Consider the following 18,871-nt stretch of genomic DNA (forward strand, 5'->3'; position numbering starts at 1 on the left):
CTTTTTTATATATGACTCCTCTCCTCTCTGCTGTGTTGCTGTGTTTCCTCATAGTAGTGGGAAATGTCTGTACGGAAGACGTTTGGAATTTTGTCCTTATTCCAGCTTGTGGTCCCTCTCCTCACGTCAACCTTTGTGTTAGTAACAATTGCATTTACCACTGTGAATTTTTGAAAATGTTTTAATTACACCTCAACTAACTGTGTGCTAAACCAATGTTGCAGGGCCTGTTCGGGCACGATATCGTTAACTTGGCTTCACTATGGTAGCCTTTGATATAATGCTTTCTGCATCAGCAATGGGATCTGCAGAGCTCAACCTCAACTTCTGAGCTACATCAGCCAGCGAGATGCGAGAATATGATATACTGATGTTGCGCAAACAAGTCCTAATGACATTATGACGCAGTCGAACAATCAAATTATTGGTCCCGTCTGTCTTGAAAGTGGTAGCATACTTCTCTGCAACATTCCGAAACAGCTCTAAATCACCAATCCTCACAGCATTGGTAAGTTCAAAGTATGGCCTCAAAGCTTTCTCCATTCCTTTCTGCACGAAGACAGTCTTCTCAGGAATTTCTCCTAACAGTAAATGAACTATAATGGCCCACTTGTTAACAATGAATTCGAAAACCCTGTGCTGCAACTGGTGCTTTACGAGCAGCCTGCAGGAGAGACTCATTTGCATCGGTATACTCCAACTGAATAGTCCGAATTTTCCCAAGGTAGAAGAGATAGCGACAAAACTGCTGGTTTGAATGTGCCTCCAATCGCGGAGCCTTAGACCTCAGCTTCTCTGCTTGATCATATAGGTTGTAGTGGAGGTAGTTACGTAGTAACAGATTAAGAAGTGTTTCCTGACCAAGTTCATCATGGCGCAGGGTAGCAATTCTGTGCACTGAAAGAGGTTTCCACGAATTTCAGCAAGATCTCCAGTAAGCTCATAGCTATATGAGTAATAAAAGTACAGTCTTGAGGCTATAACATCAACAGTTCTTCTATTCAAGTTCTTGAGCCGGTCAATGCTAGCTGAGGAACAGGCTTTGGCCTCTTCATATCGTTTCTGATCAATAAGAAAAAGAAGCAAAAGGAAGTAACAGTAGATTTCTAGCTCAGGCAACAAGTGTTTGGCTAGGGTTTGAATAGCTGCAGATGTTGCAGAATCCACTTCCATCTCATGATCATCAACCTTGGGATTGGGAAGATAAGAAGATAACCTAGAATGAGACTCAGAAGCTGTAGGAAGAACGTGATCGATGAACGATGAGAGAACCGGAGCTGTGAGTTTGGACCTCAAAGCAATAGTAAGGCGCACGGCACGAGAAATTCTGCGAACTTCCTTAGAGTTTGAACCAGTTTCAATGATTGATGCTATTTCCTTGAAATGATGCAATGTAGAAGGAATAGCTGCGGAAACGGAGTGAGAAGGTGTAGGGTGAGCACCAAAAGCTGAAATCATATTGAAGGGCTCATTGTCTTTGTCAATTGCATCAATGTTCATTCGTTCTTCCATAGTTAAACTTTCAACGGTTGCCAACAAACTCCATATATTTGTAAGTTGCACCGGCCACAGATATTTCACCAATAATTTACAGAATTAAATCCTTTGCAAGCAAATAAATTGGCATTCCTCCATCCAATACAAATCTCAGAGTTGGAGGCATCGCACTACTCTTTCTAGCATTATTCATAGCAATTTCATGAGCAATCTTCTGCATCTTAATGAGCTTGGCATAAACTCCATTTTCACCTTTGGAGAAAAGCTCGTCATGAGTCCCAATTTCAAAAGCACTTCCTTGTTGAATCACATCTATGAGGTCAGTTTTGTGAATTGTGGAAAGACAATGCGCAATTACAAGAGTTATTCTGCCAATCATAAATCGGTCAAGTTCTTCTTGCACCAGCTTTTTTATGACCAGTCACTGCAGCATTATAAGTTTCCACCGTTACTGCTCCTTCCTCGGCATATCTTACGGCTTCCCGGCATAGATTACTGTACCTCAATGTCAGAGACTCCTGACTATGTAATTCAGCAATACGATCATCTGATCCAGCACTACTTTTTGCAGTTTTTGTCCACCGTCTTAAGATATAATGGGATGGTAATGTAAGTACATTTGTCATAGTGAAAACAGTTAAAATGTGCCTGCAAAGAAGGCCCGAATGCTCAAACATTTGGCAAGTACAGTTAGCTCTCAATTCAGCATGGTTGAATGCAACAGTATATGCCTTGTCAACGTCCTCAAATTTTGCTCGATGATTTCCTCAACTGAATAATTATCTTCACCTCTAGGCTTCTTGCTTCCACTGAATTGGGCTTCGTGACTAACACAGACGGTCAAGACAACAAAAAGTAGACGGGAAGAGAGCTCTACAGAAGCACACGATTCTAGAAAAAGTGAATGAACCATAGTGCGAAGTTCTGCCACAGCAAGGTTTTTAGAGGCTGAACCAATGCCAAAGAGGTAACTTGCTTTTCTGTTTTGTTCTCTACTGGATTCGGGTGGAAATGTTCTCTGAAGAATGGCTTCCACTGTAGCAGCAAATATTTTCATGAGACATGCTTCTGACGGGCTTCCACGAGGAAGATATTCCAAGACCTTAAGTAAAGGTATATACAAATTCCACGACAGTATGGGCGGTTGGAGGAGGAAGCAATAGTGCAGGAAAAGCAGCCGCTGTTAAAATAGCAGTTCCATTGCGAGCAACTTCATCATCACAAACACTTAATATAACACCAGCGCCATTAGCAACAGCCCATCTTGGAGTCGAAGGCACGAGTTGAGGATGTTTCCCAGAACCACGGGAAGAGGCAGTTGACGGAGGCTTGAGTTCTCCAGCAGCATATTTGCCCATAACACCACTGCACCACCGGAAATAGTCACTTCTAATGCCTACAGGGGCAGCCAACAACATATCGGTAATCCAGGGGGACAGGGGCCTAATAGGTTTTTTCTCTTGTGCCAAAGCACTGTACCCATTAAGAGGCTCACTAGTTGTTGCAAGGTTGCCACTACTCGATTGCCTTTCCATTTTGTAAATGGGGCAATTGTAGTGAGTTAAAATACGCAAAATTTCACCACATGCCAGAGCCCACTGTTCTGAATATTCGTTCTCATTTTTAGGGCAGACTAAAGATATCAAAGAAGCAAATGGAGGACTAGTCTTATCATAGACTAGTGTGCCGTCGATAATACATGAAATAATTGGAAGTACAACTGCATGCCCATGCTCTGGATGATGAAGGACAAATGTTGCCAAAACATCATCAAAGAGGAGAATTTCCTTCGACGGGTAACGGTTGCGGATCAACTCAGCAATATCGTCGGCAAATTGCTCTGATGTAAACTGAATCAAGTACTTAACATATGCAGCAATTTGATCCTTCTTTTGCTGACCATCTTGTGGTGGAAGCCAAAATAGTGAGGAAAATTGAAGACGATCAATCCATCTTTCACTAGTAGCAGCCATAGTAGAAGCCATCAAAAGCTTCCAAATCTCAAACTATTCCCTTCTTGTTTTGCTTCTGATTATATATGAAAAGCAATTTTATCCCCAATCCATCCAAAACATGCTACCAATCAAGTAAGAAAATAATATAATTCACCATTCCAATCCCTATATTTAGAGCTAATTTCTGGAGAAATAATGAAATTCCTGAATTAGGAGGGTTAAGAGATGTAATAGTGGAGATGAGAATACTTGCGATTGTTCGAGGGTTCCATTGATTTCTTGTGCTGTTGTTGCTGCAGTTGCTGTTGAAATCGTTCCGCCTGCTGCTGCTGATGATGAAGCCGCTCAGCCTGCTGATGATGATGAAGCCGCTCAGCCTGCTGATGATGATGAAGTCGTTCAGCCTGCTGCTGATGATGAAGTCGTTCCTTCTCTTGATCATCAACTGAAGTCTTGGAAGTGGATGAAGAAAGTTGGGTTACATTTTTATCATGAACATCAGTAGTTCCACTGCGTCTTGGCATGGAACCGTCACTACCGGGCTGATGCCAACTTCTAAGCATCAATGTGAAAAACATGAAGACTAGGATCGCAACTTCCCCAAGAATCTCATCCGACATACCGTTAAAATTGTTGTCGAAAAACCAACAGTTCTTCATATTAGCATTATCCGGAACTGAACTGGAAGTTTAAACGGTGGTGGCGGTAGAGTGAATAATGAAGAGATGAGGAAGCAATTATCTACTGCTTCACTTGATTGATGATGCTGAACTATTTGCTCTATGAATGTCAAGATCCATTTGACAGAGTTTCTCTGTTCAATGATTCTCAGTGTCAAGCTACCAAGGATGCTGGTGTTATTGCTGGTCTTAATATCATGCGAATCATCAATGAGCCCCCTGCTGTTATTCTCAAACTTAGAAAACGCTTTTAGCTTGACCACCTTTCTTGCAGCATCAGCAGTGGAAAAATCCAGAGATAAATCCTTTGTTGAGACTGGTTTTGCGGTGTGCGAAGAAAATGAAACACGACGAGCCTTGCTATACACAGTAAAGGCAGTCTCTTTTAAAATAACAAGCTCACTCACTGATGGACTTGTGACTCTGAAAATGGCATCGACTGTAACTATCTGCAAGACCAATTTAGGAATACTAAACCCAGAAAGCACAGGGATATTAGACCCTGAAGCTTCATCAACAGTTGCCAAGCCACTCAATGCCTTTACAACCTGACTATGCAAGCTAGATCTTCTCTCTCTATCTGACTGTTGGATAAATTCTTGTTTGACAGCAACACTGTCCAATGAATCTGTCAGACTTGGCAAACTAACAATGGGAGTTGCATTCCCTGAATTTAGTTTAACAGATATTCTAGAGGGTTCCTCAACATGCTTCTGAACATTAGATGAAGAAAGACAAAGATCAGGTGAATTCACGTATTTATACTGCTGCCCATGCAGCAGACCTGGAGAAGTAATGAAATCATTGTTCTGACTCTCTTTGCATGCTTGCGTTACAGATATAACACTTATTGGTGCTGACAAATTCTGTGCAGGTATTACAGAAGGATTTTTGGGTTGGTGAAAAGCAACATCCTCAACAGGTTGAACATTGATATCTATAATCTGATGCCCTTCAGAGCTACCCCCACCAAGGGGAATATTCAAGTTCAGGCCTTGAAAGCTATCATAGAATGAGTCCTTGAGAGAAGCATCAACCTGTATAAGGACCCAAACCCGTTGGCCAAATTTATGTCTGGAGAGAGATGCCATCCTCCAGTATGATATGTATCTACCAGGTGACTGGGGTGCGATAAAATCAACTGCAATGTCAAGCTCCATCTCCGCGGATATACCAGAATCGGGAACCTCCAAGTCAACAGAATGTGATTCACTTAATTTGTCCCCTCCAAGTTGAGTTCCCTTGGGCCACGCTATTGTGCCATTGTTGCGCATCTGCCAGATCTTCGTGAACGGAGTAGATGGAGCCATCATTGTACCATCTATAACATTGACATCCAAAATGAACCGACTATCTAGCCTTGGCCTTGCATGCTTCCCAGCTATTTTTAAAACATGCGGTGGTATCTTTGGTATTTTCCAGCTGCAAATAGCACTCTGACAACAGACCAAATACATAAGCAAGGCGAAGTTTGTTGCAAATTTCATCTTGACATGAGCTGAACTGAGTTGGTTTTTGAATTACAGGGGCTAACTTCTGGCAGGATAGCAGTGTAGATCAGTGGTATGCTGCTGAAGTAGTCAAAATGCGACTTTTGCATTGCAGGAGGTTCATGGAGCAAGGGTGACGGATCAAACTGCTAGGTTCCTGATGCATTACTTGGCAGATTGATGTGTGGTTTGTGCCGCTTTCGAGTTTTAACTGAGGCCTGTAAGCACAATGGTCAGTTCAGGAATTTAACCGTTTTGAAATGACTTTGGTGGGTCTTAGTATGACGGTAACCGCACATATATAATCCTGTATGATATTACTAAACACTTCCAAACTCCTTTGCTTTGTCAATAAGACCAGCCCTTCCAAAGAAATGGACCATACAGGAATAATGCTCAATCCTTGGATTTATTTGCATAGACTTCTATCATTTTTCTGAATAGCAATTGTCCTTGTGCTACAAAACCAGAATGAATGCAAGCTATTAAAACTGCTACCATTGTTACATGATCTGGTTTAATATTATTATTCAACTGATGTACAATTTATTTTGCTTGTTTGGAAACCAAAACCTGCAGGTTTGAGGCCTGTTTAGATGCCGGCTATCAATGAGTGAAGGTCCTTCATCTAAAGAGATGCAAGTAACAACAACAAGCTAAATCATCCATGGCTTATCTTTTTGGAAATGGAAGGTTAGAAGGATCCTATCAAAGTAAGTAACATCGAGTGCTGCAGTGAGAGGTGAAAAGTCATAATGAGCATTGACTTTAAGCATCCATTGAACAGTTTCACGACGAGGTTGAGAGAGAGAAACAAAATCCACGGCCTTTTCTCAGATCCTCGTAATATGTTTCTTGTTGTTTCTCAAGTATTTGATACATAAACGAAATCTGGAAATGAGAACATGTATGACTGTAGTGATACTAACATGAATATGATGATTTCTATAAATGATGATCTTGATGTAATTTGAAAACCATAATCATATTTGTGAAATCCAACCAATTCATTTATCCGTTCTACGTAACCACTTTTGATTTCTCTAAAGTCAGCACAAGGAGATTGATATGCAAGAAAGAGGATGGTAACAACGAAGTTGTACATCCTTAAATACCTAAAGACTTGATTTCCTTTCTTTAGTATTTTTAGCCTCATTCGGTAGAAAACTAGAGCAAAACCAAGATAGCCAAAATGCAGCATGTCATATTCAAGAGTTCTTGTAATCAAAATTAATGAAAGAACGAAACCTAACAAGTGACAATAACCATAAAGCCTCAAGTGGTCAAGAATTATCCAATATCCCCTTGTTTCAAAAGAAAAAACACCCTCAGTACAGGTGTAGACTTCCGTTGCGACAGTATTTTCTGATATATATATCTAATCCATTGAGAGTAGATGCTTGATTCCAGCGACGACCATGATTGGCCCCTCTTGAAAAACTCACATGATAATGACTCTCCCTTAAGACATGGTAAGTCACTCTAATCCAAACACAATAATCCTTGAATTTTCTTGATTACCAACGACGCGGAATGTGCCTATGTATCTAAATATGTTAACAGCTGAACTTCGCCTTGAGTGCGCAAAATACAACAAGGTGCAACAATAACATAAGAGGAGACCACTTGATGCTCACGAAAACAAAAGGGGGGACCATGTTAGAGGAAACAAAATCGTGAGGAACAAAGAAAATGAATGAAATAATGATATGAATATCAGGGTCAAAATCGGGGTGTGACACACCTCAATCGATTGGCTAGTTCAGAAAAGTATTTCCAATTGATTGGCTTAATGCCCCATTCGTTTGTATAGTTTTAAAAAACTTTTAAAAGAAAGTGGATAGTTTCTAAATATCTTGGCTTGACTTTAAAAACATTTTTAACAGATTAAAAAATCTTTAAAAGGACTTTTGAGTGTGTGTCTGTGTGAGAGAGAGACAGAGAGAGAGAGAGAGAGTTACCTTAGTATCTGTCGCATCTCAAAAAATATGACCTTACGAGCGCATCGCACGCTCGCGGATGACTAGCAGAGTCGCCACTGAATTTTATTTATTCTAAGGAAAGAGAAAATAATGATAAAACCCTAAGGAAAAAGGATAAAATGACCATTGCGACCAATGCGGGTTCAGGAGTCGGTTATGGGAGAGAAATGTATTAGCACCCTTCGCATCCGTTGTACTCAACAGGAACCTCCTTATAGCTAGGGTTAAATGTTTGCTTAAGGAATGTTTGCACTTGTCTTGTTTATTAAAAATATTAAAAAAAAGATATTTATAAAAGAAAGGGGGAAAAGTTACTTTTTTAATTAGTGTGCTTGACAAGGTTTCAAAATTCTGTGCCTACGTTTTCTCACAGTGAGATGAGAAAATAAAAGCTCCGTAGTTTGTGTAAAAAATGTTTGTGGGTTGATTAAGTTTAGAAAATAATGTTAAATCGCATTTTAGAGGTTAAACATATGTCTGCATGCTCACGCGATAGATGCTTAGGTGTTTGTTTGTATTCACGTTAAATGGATCAGACCATCCTTTTATGAAAAAGAGTTTGATTTTAGATGCACAAGGATAAAAAGGACTTGATGAACTGTGATTTATTTTATGTAATGAAGAAAAGAATGATCGACTTGGGCCAAGCGTACTCTATGCCTTCAATCACTCAAATGAACGAATGTGCATTCGTTCATTTTTTATCCTAAGCTATTGTGAAAAGGTGTTTGCGGTAGACAAATGATAATTAAAACAAAAGTGTTCGCTAAGCCCTAGATCATGAACGGGTGAATGTACATTCACTCATTCTTCCGTATTTAATTAGAAGTATTTTAGGAATTTAATTTAAAATAAAAGAATTATTTTTTATCTTATTTATAAACTTTATTTTTATTAATTTTTGTTATTTAAGAAAATAAATTAAACAAACTAAAAAATGATTTTTTTTTGGCATTTTTATTATGATAATTAAAAACTAACTTAAGTTAAATTAGTGGAAAGAAAAGACTAATAATTAAAATCCAAAAAATTACTATTTTTTTGATAAACATTATTTTTATTATTTTTTTGTTTTTGTATTTTTCTAATAATAATATTTAGATTAAAAATAAAATAATAAAATAAATTACATAGTTAAATAAACGAAAAATCCATGGGATGCATATAGCAATAGGCTTAGAGTCCAATCTAAAATAATTTAGACTTAATATAATATATATATATATATATATATATATATATATATTATATATATAATATTATATATATATATATATATATATATATATATATATATATATATATATATATTAAAAAAAATCATAAACAATAATAACAACAATACTAATAATTTCGATTGAAATACACGAAATTTAAAAAGAAAAAAAGTACTTAAATAAACACACTTAATGTTTGAATATGTATTGTAATAAACAATAATAATAATGATAATAATAATAGTAATAAAAAAATTTAGAAATGTGTATTGTAATATTAATAAATAAACATATAAATAATAAAATGAGAAAATCTACATCTAATAGAGAATATCACGTGCAACAGTAGTAGTGGAATTGTCTATATCAAGCAAAAAAGCAAAGCATATACCAAAATATTATAAATAAGTTAGTAAGCATACCAAGTCTTTTATTTCAACACAGTATTCTTTTCGATGTAGAATTGTGGATGATTTATTGTGTTTTTTGTGTGGTGTTTTATTGTTTGTTCCATTCAAACCCAATTAGTCCCAAATTTATACTAGTAAATTTGGTTAAATGAAAAAGAAATGAAAACCAAATATAATCAAGAGAAAATAATTAATATTATTTGAGGAGATATTTTTCAAATCGAAAAAGATTTGTACCAATACCTTCCAAATCAAATTGATTATTTCTTTATCATTAAGATGTAAAACAAAAATAAAAATAAAATAAAAACAAATAAAATATTTGTGTATTTTCATAATTAAAACAAAAAATGAGATAAATGACTAAATAATTATTTTTTGGATTAAAAACGAAAAAAATGAAAAATGAAATTAAAACTATAAAAAAAAGTCAACATTTGACTCTTGTTGACTTTTGGCATTTAATAAATATAATTCAAAGAAATGTAGTGGGGTTTGGAACTCATGACCTAGCACTTGACATCCTTACCTAACTACCAAATGAACTAACTCACACTTTTGAATTTGTTTTCTTTTTTAAAATGATAAAAAAATAAAAGATAATAAAAAACAAGTGGGAAAATTTTATGGTACGACAACTGCCCCTATTTAATTACCTTCAATCTGAGGACATGAGTGACGACAATTCTCATGTGATCGTGGTGGGAGATAATTAAATATTAAAGGATCCAAAATTTTGTCCATGAAAAGGAATATGGAAGAAAATAAACTAGTCAGGATAGGGTAAAAGATTGTCCCCTTTCCGAGGGTCAGTGCTTAGATAGAACACAAAGAGATCGTCGTTGAAGGTTGGTGCTTAGATCGAAACATAAAGAGATTTTCGCCTTACCAAGGGTTGGTGCTTAGATCAAAACCAAAGGATATCTTCATCGGATACCGGTGCTTAGATCGAAACAAAAGGAGATTGTCACCGAAGATCGATGCTTAGATCGAAACAAAATGAGACCATTGTCGAAGACCGGTGCTTAGATCAAAACAAAAGGAGATCGTCACCGGAGAACGGTGCTTAGATCGAAACAAAAGGGGATCATAATTGGATATCGGTACTTAGATCGAAACAAAAGGAGATCGTCGCTAGAGACCGATGCTTAGATCGCAACAAAAGGAGATCGTCATCAAAGACCAGTGCTTAGATCAAACAAGAGGAGATTGTTGCCGGAGACCGATGCTTAGATAAAAACAAAAGGAGATCTTTGTCGGACACTGGTGCTTAGATTGAAACATAAAGCGATCGTCGCCTTCCCGAGGGTCGGTGCTTAGATCGAACAAAAGAAGATCATCGCTGGAGTCTGGTGCTTAGATTGAAACAAAGGAGATCATTGTCAGAGATTGATGTTTAGATCAAACAAGAAGAGATCATCGCCAAAGACCGATGCTTAGATCGAAACAAAAAGAGATTGTCATAGAAGGTTAGAGCTTATATAGAACATAAAGAGATCATCATCGAAGATTGGTGCTTAGATCGAACATAAAGAGATTATCGCTAGAGATCGGTGCTTAGATCAAACATAAAGAGATTACTGCTGAAGATCAGTGCTTAGATCAAGACAAAAGGAGATCGTCTCTGGAGACTGGTGCTTAGATCTAAACAAAAGGAGATCGTCGCCAAAGACCGCTGCTTAGATAAAAAATAAAAGGGTATCTTCACTGGAGACTGGTGCTTAGATCAAACATAAAGGGGATCATTATCGGAGATTGGTGCTTAGATCAAAGACAAGTTGTCGCTAACTAGAAAGTCGATAAAAAAACCTTTTAGGTTTTTCAGGCCGACCTATTGATATAAACATGAATACATTTATAATATTTAAACTGTATTTTGTAATTGGAATTAAAATAATAAAAGTAAATCTTAGTTATCTTGAAAAATTTATGAAAATAAGTTGGAAAAAACTTATGAATAATGTCATAATTTATTATCGTAAGTTATTTTCATAAGTACTCTCAAACAAGTAGTATCACAAAACTTATGTTAATAGGTAAACTCGAATTATTCAATGAAAATAAATATTTAGTCTCATTGATATTATAATTTGTTAGTCTATTTAACATTAGATGAATTTCTTATTTACAAATGTTCAAATGAAGTCGGCTTTTAAGGAGGATAGTAGGCTAATCACACCTTCAAAAAAGTCAGAATCAGACCTAAAAATAAGCATATGATAGACTACAGACCAGACTTAGGCTTTGAATATTTTAACAAGACATACTCAGGCTTGACAAATACTAACTCGGCTCAACCTATTCCCACCCATACTTGAGATGTACTTAAGTTTGGTCACCATCATCAGAGAGTTGGAAAACTATTACCACCGGCTTCACCAACTTCACTAGTCATTGGGTTTATCGTCATCAAAATTTTAGATTATCAACAAATCATTAACTTCATACTTATAAGTACGTAGATACATAATTTATTATATGCCATGGATAAAAAGCAATGCCTTAGTGTAGGATGCATTCATAAAGATTTAGGATCATCCTTTCATGATTATTCTCTATGTATCAACAATAACAAAACTACCAAGAACCCACAAATGTTGATTCAAACAGAGCAAATTTTAGAAACAAGAAACATATGAGAGAGAAAAAATAAAATTAAAAATTTAGATGAAATAGTAACTATGTATCACTTTGTTTAATTTAATAGACAAGGATATACAATAAGGTACTGGAAATTACCAAAATAACGTAAATGGGAATCTCAATGCAAACTATATCTAACATTTATTATAATCTAGTTTAAAGATCCAAGAAAAGGAAGACAAGATACAACAAATTTTCATAGATTCAAATACGTCATCAACATGATTCTCCTAAGGAAATCCTTAGATTATGAAGAATTCATAGCTTGTTGTTAAAAGTTGGGCCAAATATCTAAATCCCTTCGATTAAGATTTCATACTCATTTGTCTTTATGGGTTAAAGTATGAGATTTTCCTTTGCATTGCCTAGTCGATTAACTAATAGATTAGATCATTTAATTGGTATGTACATTATTTCTAAAATTACATTATTTTTTGTTCCGGAAATAGAGAGCTCCTCAATCATTTCAAATCATCTAGAAAAGGTGATAAAACCTCACTTTTCATTTCTCTCATAATCTCTCTAAATTATTTATACTTTTCTCACGTATTTTAGTCATATTTCTTTGAGAGCATTCTTGATTTTAGTGAGAAATTGTATTTTGGGTGAGGGCTTAATTGTATATTTACCAAGAGTACATTTTTCGCTTGAGTAAATCCTTCTTCCTTAGGAAGTGATCATTTTGGTTAGGAGATAAACCATTTTAAAATCTCTTGTTTGTTTTGGGGGGATTAATATAATTTTTGTTTGGTAAGTGAGCTTTGCCATTAAAGAAAAGCTCTTTTTCGAGTTTGTGAAAATCAACCAATGAAAGATATTCACACCCGTTCTTGAGTTCAACTTGGTCAAAAGATCTACTGATTCGACATTAACATGGTATAAAATGTCACTTGATTTCTGAGTTCACCCTAATTAAAAGCTTATACCACAATAAAAATATCGGTTCGATTCATGGTCAACCTGTATAAAACCTCGGTTCAGTTTAGAGGATAGGCAACTCAAAACTCCATCTTGTTTGAGATTAGCCGGTGCAAAATCCCTATTAGGCTTAGAGAGTAACCGTGGTTCTTTTTGGGGCGTTTTTTTTTTGTATTTACTAAAGGACATTTCACAACGATCATAGGTAACAATCATAGTGAAAGGTACTTGGAGTGAAATTGTTCAAATACCAACTCCAACAATTTTTCATTTATCGTGACATAATGGGCTTGACCTTTTATATCACCACGATTGTTATAATCAACCATGGTATAAGTTTCAATTATTTCATCATAGTTCATGTTTTCAACCGTGGTAAAATATGTTACCTATTTATATATAAGCAAAATTATCTCTCGCTTCAGTACATTACAGTCGTCTCTCTCAAAATAAAACCCTAACACCTCTTTCACCCGTCTCTCTCAAAACAAAACCCTAAACATCTCTCTCACCTACCTCTCTCATATGGAAACCCCAATCGTATCCAGCCAACTCGTCTTCTTCAAGGTACTCCTTTGTTTGATCAAATCTTAGCAAATGGCTACTTTACAGGTTCGTCTTCATTATGGTTTATGTTACAAAATTTGTTTATCTATTATTATTTATGTTTCAATAACTTATTTCATTATATTTTAACTTTCTGCTTTTTTTGACTTGTAGGTAGGGATGCTTTTTTCAATAACGAGGATGCAACTAAAGTAAGCGGTGCAAACTTGTATGAAAGATCCAGAGTAACATCCATCCAAAATAGACACAAGTTTGCAGCTCTAACTTCAACTTCATCCTTATTTCATTGTGGATACCATTATGGGACATGTAAATTTCTGAAACATTCTTCGTGTATGTTGTTTCTGGTTTGTTGTTGATGAATATTATTGATGAACATTGTTGTTAATATTTGTTTAAAAAATGAGTTTATTTTATATTATGTGGTTTGAGTGTTTTTCCAATCCCTTACCGAATATATAACTTTTCACATTGCATTAGAAAATCATAATATGATAGATAAAGTTATATTAGAAAACAAGTACGCGATCAATTCTTGACAAAAATTCTTTAATTTGTTATCTACATATTGTTCTTTAACTGTTAGAACTTTATTTAATGATTGTACATCTTCAACCTCTCATCTCTCCACCTATAACTTTGTTTGCAAAGTAAATAATATTTTGCAAAATGGACTAGAGATGAAGGAAGGAGCGGTTGAAGATCTACAATTATTAAACAAAGTTCTAACTGTTAAAGATCAAAATACGGATAAGGAGTTGAAGAACTCTTGTCAAGCATTTAACGTGAACTTGTTTTTCTAATATAACTTAATTTGTCATATTATAATATTCTAGATTAGATTGAAAGGTTATATGTTTAGTGAGCATTGGCGAAGTAAGCATTCCACATAATTTATAATAAAATTTGTTGTATATATCACAATAGTTGTTTATACCAACTGTTGCTAAATATTATGCATTGGAGAATATCACAACGGTTGTTTAAACTAACCATTATGGGAGAACGCACGTTACATAGCTTATAATCACGGTCATACGACTGTGGTGGAAAACATCGTGCATACAATCAAAATTACCTCACAACGGTTGGTTCAACATGGTAGTATCTCTTTTCCAACCGTTGTGATAGGTGTTTTCCGTAATAGTGAAAAACTCTCAAGAAAATCGGATACTCTCAAGATAAGTTCTTGGGAAGAGAAGTATGTCACTTCATTAGACCGAACCTCTATAATTTTTTTGTTTTATTCTCTCCTCCCTTATATCTTTTATATTCCACTAAATTTCTTTACTCACCATGTTGAGTTGTGAGAAACTATATCAAGATCTGTTTATCCCTACTCACCATGTTAATGGTGAAGTAGTAGATAAATCAGTTATTTTTTAATCGAAGAAGAAAAAGAAAGTTTGAAATTGTTTTTTAAACTAAAAGTTTCTCAGTCGTATCTTTAGATGAAAATCAAATTTTCTATGTCCTTAATCGTAATTTTGCCAAGGAAATGTGCGACACTCTTGAAATGATCTATGATGTTTCTCCAAGTATCAAACAAGAGAGAATGAACACACAAGGCAAAGAAGATAAATAATTCCTTCATAAATTCCTTGCAGCCTTTAGAAATTTTGGAAATAATGTTAGAACCTTTGTTACTAATAAATATCTAAGGCTTAAGTATTAAAATCAGAAAAGTTATCCAATCCTTAAATTTAGAGATGAGAATGTTTACAATTAAAAAAAAACAAGGAAGAAATCATTAAGAAACTGAATGAGAAGCATCTCTAGCAATCTCATCAAATAAATCCCGTGAAAAAGAAAAATGAACTCCAATAATCTCCTTCGAAATAGTAGTCTCGATAGTAGAACAATCCTTAGAAGATTCAACATCAAATAGAGGAATTTCATCAATAAGAGAATATGAAGTACCATCTAGTGAAAAATTCGAAAGAACAAAGGAGAATTAAATCTCAACGAATAATACATTCGTAGATTTAACATCTAAAAGAAATCTTGAAGAGTCAACCTCTAGTAAAAGTTCTGGCCTTCCCTTTCCAAGTATCACATTACTGGGAGGGATAATCTTGGACCAAGATATCACCTTGTCCGACAGAGACGAGAGAGAAAATGGTACCAACCTTGAACATGTTAAGAAGCCAGTTCCATCTTATCCCCCTTGGGGAGACTCTGGACGAATGATAAATCTGATGTCGAAACAATAGCACCAGCCTCATCAAGAGTGCGGCCAGGAAGAAAAGATGTCATATATTTTTATAAAAGGAGTCACCTCCACGGAAGCATCATCCTCAATAACACGAGTTCATTTTGAAGAAGACTCAATCCGAGGAGACCGTTGTTCCTCCTCCCTGGCCTTCTTGGTCGAAACTTGAGGTTGGGTTGATTCCTCCACTATCAGAGTAGCCTCTGCACCCATAATTTGATTCCTCCTGATATTCACAATAGCCGAATACCTCGAGCATCTGCAAGGCTATAAAACATGGTTAACTTGCTTATTTTAACCATACTATCTTCAAAGCACAATCACACGTGTAAAAAAAAGAGCATGAAAGTCCCCCCTCCCACCAAAGATCTTCCTTCTATCCTCTTGGCTAACTACGCTTAACATAGCATTCACCTTTTTCTCACATCAGTATAAGACATCTCACCAGGCCTGTGTTGGACTTGAGACTTCACACACAAGATGGGGGTAAATTGTGTGGATTGGAAAAACTTGTTTTTAGAAGCTTTTGTGAAATAAAATCAGAGTTAAACACATTTTGAAAAACTTAGCAGCAGAAAAAATAAAAGTCAGAAAATAAATTGCGTATTTAAAGAGTTTAAGGGAAAAGAAGGACATCCAGAATTATAGAGGTTATGTCAAAACAAAAGGACATAGTCCTCTCCCAAAGAATTGATCTTGAGAGTTTCCAATAATACTTTGAGAGCTTTTAACAAGTGTCATCCCAAATTTTTTAGCTAAGAGAAAAGTCAACAAAGTGATGGTCATAGCTATGTTGATATTACTAAAGTGTCTAAAGCTTAAACCAAAAGCTACGACATACTGATTATATCGATCGGGAAATTTGATTAACCTTTAAGAGAAGTCGAAGCTGAGAACAGTTTAGAGGAGTCTCTGGAATAGATCCACAAGATTAGGATCACCCTCTATTTCAAACATGTTCAGAATCTTGAAAGATCACATAACAGTGCATTGACATAATGTCAAAGTCGATATTTTTAAGGGTTAAGGACTTATGACATTTTCAAGTCCAAAGAGTGTAATATTAAGATATCTCAAGATTTGACAAGAGGGGTTAAAGTGTTCAGAAGCAACCCCACATAGTAGGACACACGACAAACATGTAGCCAATTGTCATACCCCAATTTTGTCCCTACCCCGATACAATTTTTATCTGATTCATGACCCTACTGCACATGCATACATTCATTATTTCAAAAAATAATAAATTTGGGTAACCGGTTACCCTAATCAGGGTAACCGATTACCCAGACCAAAAACTTATTTTTTTGGCCATTTTGGGACTGTGTAACCGATTACCCTAATTAGGGTAACCGATTACACCTGCGCAGACAGCAGAAATAGCTTTGTTTTTTTACACAGAGGACCTTTTGGTTCACCCACTTCAAACCCTTTGCTTCCCCTATAAATAGAGCATTATCCCCACTCATTTTTCAAGCTTGAAAGCCACAAAACCTCTGTCCAAATCACATTTCAAGCTCCCTCTTTTCAACCTAAACCCTAACTCACCCAAACCCTCTTTTCTTCTTTGAACAACCCAACCACCATGTAAAAATCCACAATCTCCACACAACAAAAATAGTAGCAAACTTGTAACCTTCACTTACATAATCATTCACCATCACCATATAAACATACACCTTCATTCTTTTCCATTTTCCTACCACAACAACCATAGCCACCCTCTTCCAAGCTTTTTGCTTCATTCTCAAACCCAAACACAACAATAACCTAGTTTTGACACCACACTCTTGGTAATATTTTAGACTCAAACTCCTTAACATTTTTTGGTTTTGTTTTATGTTTGAAAATGATTTTTTACTCTTGGGTTGTGTTTTGAGAGAGATTTGAGTCAACTTTGAGACAAGTGTTTTTTTTTGTGGGTTTACACCCTTTTGGGGATTTTTTGCTCTTACTACTTTTTATCCACCATTTTCAATCAAACTTTGTTTCTTGTTATCATTTACATTTATGTGGTTGATGAGTTCTATTAGATCATGACCATGGTTGTTTAGAGTTGACTAAATCTTCAATACTTCAAATCTATTAATGGTTGATCAATAGATCATTCATGATACTTTGTGACATTGATAGATTGCCTCTATTTCAACCATGCTTGGGTCATTTGATACATAGATGAAACCATTTCCTTTACATTTTTTCTTGTTATCATTTAATTTTTATTGTTGACTTGTTGTTACATTTATTTGGTTGATGAGTTCTATTAGATCATGACCATGGTTGTTTAGAGTTGATAAAACCTTCAATGTTTCAAACCTATTAATGATTGATCAATAGATCCTTCATGATACTTTGAGGCATTGATAGGTTGCCTCTATTTCAACCATGTTTGGGTCATTTGATACATAGATGAAACCATTTTCTTTATATTAACTTGTTATTCTATTTGCTTATTGTTATTCTACATACCACTAACTACTAACTACTAACTCCTAACTCCTAACATTTATATTATTGCACTTTAATTCCTTGCAATTTATTTTATTGTTACTAACCATTAACTACTAACTTCTAACATTTATATTATTGCACTTTATTTCCTTGCAATTTATTTTATTGTTCATTTACATTCACTAACCATTATTATTGTGATATTGTCATTCCTTATCTTGTGATTTACTTTTATGTCATTACCTTATCTTGTGATTTACTTTTATGTAATTACCTTGTAATTTACATTCAAGTACTCGTTATCATCATCATTGTACAAACTCATCATGTATATTTATTTACTTGTTATTTATTTTATCATCATCATACATTAAAAATAACAAAAACATGATAAAATGGTAAGACCAAAAATATTCACTCCATTCTTAATCAACTTGGACTTAGAGGATTTTATCTTAGGACCTTTGCTTGGAGGCCTTTTCATTACTCTTTGTGACACTTTGTAAACAATTGGATTCTCACCCGTAACTTGCATGCATGCTTGTAAGACCATTATCCTTTATTTAGCATATGTCACTTTTGCACACAAAAGGCTTTCTCTTGGGCTACCTTACAATGAGACTCTTTATTTTCTTGTTGGTTACTTTACATTCACGTTGCATGAGCTAAAATTCATAAGCAATCTCATTTCGAGACCATTTTCATAATTCAATTCATATGCACATGTAAATACAAACCTCGGCCAATCTCGAGTACGCCTTTTCCAAATCAATTCAAAACACCCTTGTAAGTCAATCGCTTTTAAAGCATCGCCATCAACCTCACATAGCTTACTCTTGGGCTTTCTTA

At 35.4% G+C, this 18,871-nt stretch overlaps 2 pseudogenes; both read right to left on the reverse strand.

Moving 5' to 3' along the window:
* Positions 1-224: 224 nt before the first annotated feature.
* Positions 225-2,086, reverse strand: LOC127100321 (probable 26S proteasome non-ATPase regulatory subunit 3; annotated as a pseudogene).
* Positions 2,087-2,179: 93 nt separating this feature from the next.
* Positions 2,180-3,715, reverse strand: LOC127100322 (protein GIGANTEA-like; annotated as a pseudogene).
* Between the last annotated feature and the right edge of the window lie 15,156 nt (positions 3,716-18,871).

This window comes from Lathyrus oleraceus, chromosome 7, assembly GCF_024323335.1.
Source record: "Lathyrus oleraceus cultivar Zhongwan6 chromosome 7, CAAS_Psat_ZW6_1.0, whole genome shotgun sequence".
NCBI classification, from domain to species: domain Eukaryota; kingdom Viridiplantae; phylum Streptophyta; class Magnoliopsida; order Fabales; family Fabaceae; genus Lathyrus; species Lathyrus oleraceus.